At 37.9% G+C, this 6,848-nt stretch overlaps 1 long non-coding RNA gene across 1 annotated transcript; it reads right to left on the bottom strand.

The window, feature by feature from the left end:
• Positions 1–2,840: 2,840 nt before the first annotated feature.
• LOC311432741 lies at positions 2,841–6,848 on the bottom strand. Its single transcript, XR_014690283.1, has 3 exons — positions 6,819–6,848; positions 5,554–5,587; positions 2,841–4,262 (listed from the first exon to the last, which is right to left on the bottom strand). It is a non-coding gene; the product is annotated as an uncharacterized lncRNA (long non-coding RNA).

The following is a 6,848-nucleotide window of genomic DNA, read 5'->3' on the forward strand; positions in this document are numbered from 1 at the left end:
TCACTCAGCCTCCACCTGTAATCAATACCTTAATGATTCTCCAGTGCAGCCAGTTTGTTAACACTCATAGTTTGTCACTATAAGAAAAAGCACACCAAAGATAATGGGGAATTCACACTTGGGGCTGGATGAAAAGTATTTAAATAGCTTTTCAATTCAGTGGGTCACTGTAAGATTTTCATTAGCAGTAATTATGCAAGAAGTAGAGGTCACCATCAGAAATTTTGCAGAGATTAAAGAGGCAGGATTCAAAATGAATTTAAAGCTAGAATATTGTATTGTACACTAGCAAGAGCTTCCATCTATCCATCTCTTGTGTTAATGTGCATCTAGTGTCTTTAAAAAAAAAAAAAGCCTGTTCTTTTTTTCCTTATGTCACTTTTTTTGCAACTTCTGTTTATTAAAGCACAAAAGTTTTAGATCTAAGGCACTATTGATAGGGCTTGGTGAAACAAGCAAACAGAAACATCTTGGTGAATTAGCCCTCTAAATCGTCTTGCAACTATTTTCACTTCTTACTTTTCAGACATGGAACAACAAAAATCCTGAATTTTGGGAAAAAAAAAAAAAAAAAGTTATTTCCCACATTGTTCCTTGCTACTACATCAGGCCAAGCCTACATAGAAAGAGAGAGAAATTTTGGTTACCGATGTAGAACCAAAGTTCTCTACCCAAAAAAAGTGCTTTCACGTAGGCAATTTCAGAGCAATGACATTTATAGTATCACATCCCTTGTGTAAGATGCTTCCTTTCTCTCCAGTAATATTCCAGGAGTAGCAACAGAAGAGCTGAAACACAGCTGGAGGCCCTTGGAAACCACTGTGATTTACTGAAGTAGCTGCATACAGCACTGTGAAGCTGACCCTCGTGCTCCTTTGAGAATGAACCTGTACTTAGAAAAGTCATCTTTCATTTTCACACCACATGGGTCAGAATCCCTGAGGGACCGTGGACTTTCAAACTGCAATTCAATTGCTCTTCGAAGGGTCATGGTGTACAAAGCCAGACTCAGTGCTCAGTTTGAGTGCTGATGCCAGGCTTTCCACACAGCATGCCTCCTTGCTCGCTCCAGGGCAGCTATAGATTCATTAAGAACAAATGCTAATGTTGCTCACACAAACTTTGAGTAGAAGGATGAAGGCAAGCAAAGACTTCTTCAGATCAAATTCTTCAGAGGTGTTTGAACCCTTAACTCACCAAGAGAGACATAATCAGGTGCCACTATCAAGCTGGAGGGAAAACAGACACCAAAGGGAAAGAGAATTCCTGAAACATAGGAGCATTATTCCCCCACAAGGACAATCACAACCTGTTTGCTTTTATGAGCAAACAGCTTCAGAGAATAACCAAATCACCACCTGTGATGGACTTGTTCTCTAGATGTCTTTATTGCCCATTCAGAGGAACTACAAATATTGGCAACACGATTCTTCTAAGTTGGTGCTGATGAGCAATTAAGTACAACCTGACATATTAGTTTGCTTTATTCATTTTTTACTCAGGAATTGAGAGGTTCCAACGGCCTAAGCAACACAGAACCCATATTTGAAACAGTCAGCTGAAGTGTTACAAAATCGTGTAGCACGTTGAGGGTCTTCCTCTGCGGGAATCAGAGAAGGCCAAGTCCTTAGAAAGCTCTGCTAACAAATGAAGCTCATTTGGCATTCATTTGGCTTTAAGAGCAATACACTGATTTCTAGCACTAAACTGTCCTGAATTGCTTTAAAATACATTATAACATAACAGAATGAAAGTCACAATACATTACAGCTTCTGCAGCTCTTTAAGAATTTCATGTTCAGGCTGCAAGAGTCTGGAGTCCTTTGGAAGTGGTTGCAAGTTCACCTCCTGGTCCTGATAGTAAAAGACACCTCTGATTACAGTGCACAGGAGAACCAAGACTTCATAAATATAAAAGTAATAAACTTTCCTTACCTGAATAATATAGGGTTCACGTGTTCCTGCTCAGACTACAAGTTCTGATGGTACAAGCTAAAGCAGTGTATGAGTTAATTGATTCAGGGGCTACTACTGCATAAATAATGCATAATAATAGCAAATGACACTTCACAAAATGCATACACTAAGTTAAATAATGTGGACTCCTCAAATATGGAGAACTGCCTGTGCATGAGAAGTCTTTAGTTTTGATTAATCATTTGTAATCTGATCAAATGGAAGAAAGAAAGCTGCCTGGTGCAAATGACTATTTTCCCTTTTTTAACAGCTGACCGAACAATTGGGCACCCTTCTGGGTTGAGGAACAAATTAATATTCCTCAAATAACTCAAAAGCATTTAAAGACTGAAACAGGCTGCATATGGGGATGCAGCTAGAAGTGGGTTAAGTAGTAGGCAATTAGCTGCACATAAACCATGAATCAGTCTGTTTTGATGATAAGACTGTAATTTCAGCTTATGCCTTTTCAAGTATGTTTCACAAACACAATAGGCAGGCTTATACTGAAAAGTGAGTAAAACGGTTCTCTTCTGTTAAGTGAAAACATTTCTTTTTCCTTCCTTACTGATCTCTAGGAACCAGCAGAAAGGTTCAGTGTAGCACTATAGGCCCATACTGTAGTTGTGTTTGTATGACCAAGGCCTTCAGAAAAAAAAAAAAAAAAAAAAAAAAAAAAAGGAAATAAAAGATTCACATTAATTTAAAATTTGGCGCTGTGGTACCAAACCACTTAATTCACACTAATTTAATATTTGGTACTGTGTGGCACCATGCTGTAAAGTAGTTCAACGTGGCCATCCAGGAAACATTGCTCGGTACTAAATAGATGATTTCTCCTACACCAAATTTTCCCCCGTTCCTAAATTGAACGAAAGGCTTTATTTTATGTTTATTTTTCAAGTTTATTGTCTTATACTTTTATTATTATTATATTATACATATGCTTATATTATAAAACAATATCATATCATTCCTGTTATTACATTACAAATACTTAAACCTCTACTTGAATTCACAGAGTAATATGATAACCGATGTTTGAAAGGCAGGCTAGAGGTAACACAAAAGTTCAAGAAATGCCAAATGAGGAATACATTGCAGAATCTGGGGAATGCAAGAAAAAAAATAACACAAACACTCTTCAGAGTCATCTTAGAGTTTCTAACCCAAACTATTTTACTTGGAACCATTTTGTGGTTCAACTCACTTTCACTCTTTGATTTGAAAGGTAGTGAAGAGGTCTCATTTACACTTTGAATAGTAACGTAAAATATGATCAATCATGCTGGATCACACAAAGATCAGCATTAAAAGAAAGTTAAATGAAAAGAGGGTATGTCCATGGACGTTTTAACCACTAACCACAACATTAGGCTAAGCTGAACAATGATTTTATAATGATTGATTAATTCTTTTTTGTACACAATGACTTGTTCTTTGGGATCTCTCCTGCATTTTCTTCTCACAGGATTTTAGGTTACAAAGTGTCTTCTTGCTAGCTGCAGAGAAAGGGTAAAAAGCAGCACAGGAAAAGTTCAGAGGAAACCAGTTCACTGATGCCAGTTGCAGTACTGTAAGTTGTGATGACTCCCCATGTTAATTTTGTCAGCACTTTGTGCATCAAATACATGGTCAGATTGTACATATTTCTTTCCTACCATGCACACACAGGATAACACCTTTTTTGCACAGAAGGAACCAAACAGATACACAGGGAGACAGATTTTTCAGAGATGCAACATTTACCTTCGCTTTTCTTTGGCCTCTCAAAATTTCTTGGCTAATTTTTGAACTCTAGCTTTCTTGTTGTTTATACTCCTCAAATACAAAGGATACACCTCCAAACCACTAATGACAATTACTTATGTTTATAGTGTGGTTGTGAGTCTGCTGTTGGCAACATCTCACAAACAGACCATGGCATTTCAGCACATTAGCCATGGTTAGGCTGAGCCCAAACTGTGGAAAATGAGAGCTGAAAATCTTATGCAGCATAGTCGCGGTTCTGGCTCCTGTTACAGAACTGAGTTGTGTTATAAGAATACAGTACGAAATCTCCTTTTTTTTTTTTGCATGCAAACCCAATGTAACCTGAATACAAATAAACCACAAAAGAGATTATGCTTCTCAGCAATTATAGCAACTGGGTCTGGAGAACAACAATGGCTTTTCTTTCTTTTATTCATGTATGTCCTTTTGTTCACTGTATGTTGGGATGGCGATGCCAAGAGTGGAGCACCGTAGGGATGAATTGACATCTTGGTAGGTAAGGGGCAAAGAGCTGGATAAGGAGCCAAGCATGCCTGGAGCAAAAAATAAAGTAAAGACTTCATGGCTGCAATTCACATCAAACTGCTATAAATAAGTAACAGGATTTGGTCAATTAGTCATCTTCTGTCTTGAGGACAGTTTTCTCTACTTCAGTCAACTAAATGTTCAGATCTTTTAGTGGATGGACACACTGATTCCTGACCTCTTCTTAAGAGTTTTTCTCTGCATGCTTGGGTCATGGGACTTGGTACAGAATATATGATCCATTCTTAGCCTATTTTCTCTCTAGTCATGACCATACAGCAGCTGAACTTGTATTGCCCAATATTTGTTTTTAAATTTGATTTTACCATGCATAGTACAACTGAGTTAAGCCAAAGTGAGTTCTTGAATGCACTCTGGTAAGTCAGACAGAGACAGGAATGTTTTTTAACTGATCTTTCTCCTTATCACATTTAACCACAGACAAGAGAACTAGTAGGAAAATAAACTGGAAATCAAGCATGTTCGTTCTGCTTTGCCAATGGAGAAATGGTCTTACCTTGATAGCATTTTAAAGAAATATTTACAGGAGAAACAGAAAAGATACAATTGCTTTTGGAGTATTTTTCTTGTAGAAGAGCCATATTAACTTTAACAGGAATTTAATACGCAAATTTGGAGATGTTTACTGCAGTGGAATGGAGGTGAGTTACAAAGGCCACAGAGAAGACTTCTCAGATGATAAGAGGTATCAGAGCACTTTTGTCTCTAGTGGATATAGGCCAGCTGAGCGACAGCCCACATAGTACAGAATGAAGTCATTTCTCTTTTTAACCATCCTTATAGACTCCTATGCATGTGATGTAATTCTATTTAACTCCACAGAGAAGTTATCATTTCCTGTTAGAGTCCATCAAGTGTTTCTGTATAGGTTTCCTTTCACAGACTCCTTAGCATAGCCAGAAAATTAATTTTCTTCGTGTAAACTAAATGGCATAGCCTTTTTTCCTCTGAAGTCTTATGATGCCTTTCACCACAAAAACAGCCTACATGCAGCTGTATCTTGTTTTGGAGCCTGTGCTCTTGCATATGGTTTCTAGATAGAGGCAAATATCACTGCAATAGTTATTTAAATAATATATTGTCACACAATGATTAATTTCTGTTTTAGTTTCAGCATGAAAGTCTGTGGCAGAGACCCCCATATGGTAAAATAATAGGCTGAAAGATTAGCCGCCATCACCATCTGTTACTCATCCCTGATTTCACTCCCTCTTTCAAGAGCTGACTGCAATTTCAAAATCTTTCATTGAATGAGTCTATTTTCTTTCAAGTTATTACCTAGATGACTTCAGTAATTCCATATAGATGGGGCCTGAAAAAGAAATGCTGAGATCAGTGAACGTGCACAAGACATTTGCATAACGCAGTGGAGCAGAGGGTGCTGCAATAGGAAATTTGCAGGGCTGGTGTCTTGCTTCGCCTGTCAGTGTTTACAACAGTGTAAAGCCATTGCCTGCTTTGGAGTCACTCCAAAGAGCTACGCTACTGCAAGAGAGAAATGAGGTGCTTGGCATCCCTTTTCTTATCAAAGTCATCCATTGTGTACAGCAGGTAAGAAATAACAAAACACTTCTTTGAGTATGACTACCTATTACATGTTGTTTTCTTTAGATGAGTATTCACATCTATATAGGTGAACTACATTTCTTATTGTGTCCAAAGGAAAATAAAGTAAGAGGGAGAAAGGAAGAAGGAAAGATAGGGAAAGCCAAACAAAAAAGAAAAAATGCATGTGAGGTAAGCACAAAGGGGAAATCAACAAAAAAGTATTCTGCGATTCAGATCCCCACTAATTTGTATGAAAGGCTCTAAGTCAAATCTAATAGGCAATGTATCTTTGGCATGCAGCCCTTCAAATGCATATCAGTCCTTGCAGAAGAACTTTTGCTGTTTGAAGGTTTGGCACTGCTGGCAGAGAGGACACTGCTTGTGCTGTGAGCTACCCAGTGTTTTGTGATAAGCATCACTCTTGACAGATTGAGGTAAGGTAATCAAGCCTGAATTTAATTGTAAGCAAACAGATATTCAGACTATGATAAATACAACTGGAAGCAGAAAGAATCTCTCTCTACCCTCCCTTCCCTCCTCTTTTTTTTTTTTTTTTTTTTTTTTTGTTTTAGGAAACACAATGAAGGGATAAGCCACATCTCCAGATTTTACCAGCAGAAATATCAAAAACACTACTGCTACATCTGAAACTGAATTAGAAATGAATGGCATTTCTGTTAGTACTCCTGTGTATCACTCTATTTGAGTAGGAAAAAAAGTCCCTGCCTGTTAGCATTGGATAGCACTATATTTAGAGGCGTCCTTGCCTTTCACTGGCTCTGCGCACAAGTTAGAGCTCAGGACCCCTATTAAGGCTGCAAAGTTTTCTCTGCTTTAACTTTGAAACTGTATCTACAACACGACATCATTGAAGAGTGACATTTTTCTATGACATGGTTCACAGCTTCTTTAATGGTGAAGTGAAATTTCACTGACAAATTTCCAGTTCTGAGCAAGCAATTGCTTTGTTCCAGGCTATCATTAGAAACACTTACCCTGCAGGATCTGCCTGTGCTAATACCATT

The sequence above is a fragment of the Aythya ferina genome (assembly GCF_964211825.1).
Source record: "Aythya ferina genome assembly, chromosome: 1".
In the NCBI taxonomy this organism is placed as follows: domain Eukaryota; kingdom Metazoa; phylum Chordata; class Aves; order Anseriformes; family Anatidae; genus Aythya; species Aythya ferina.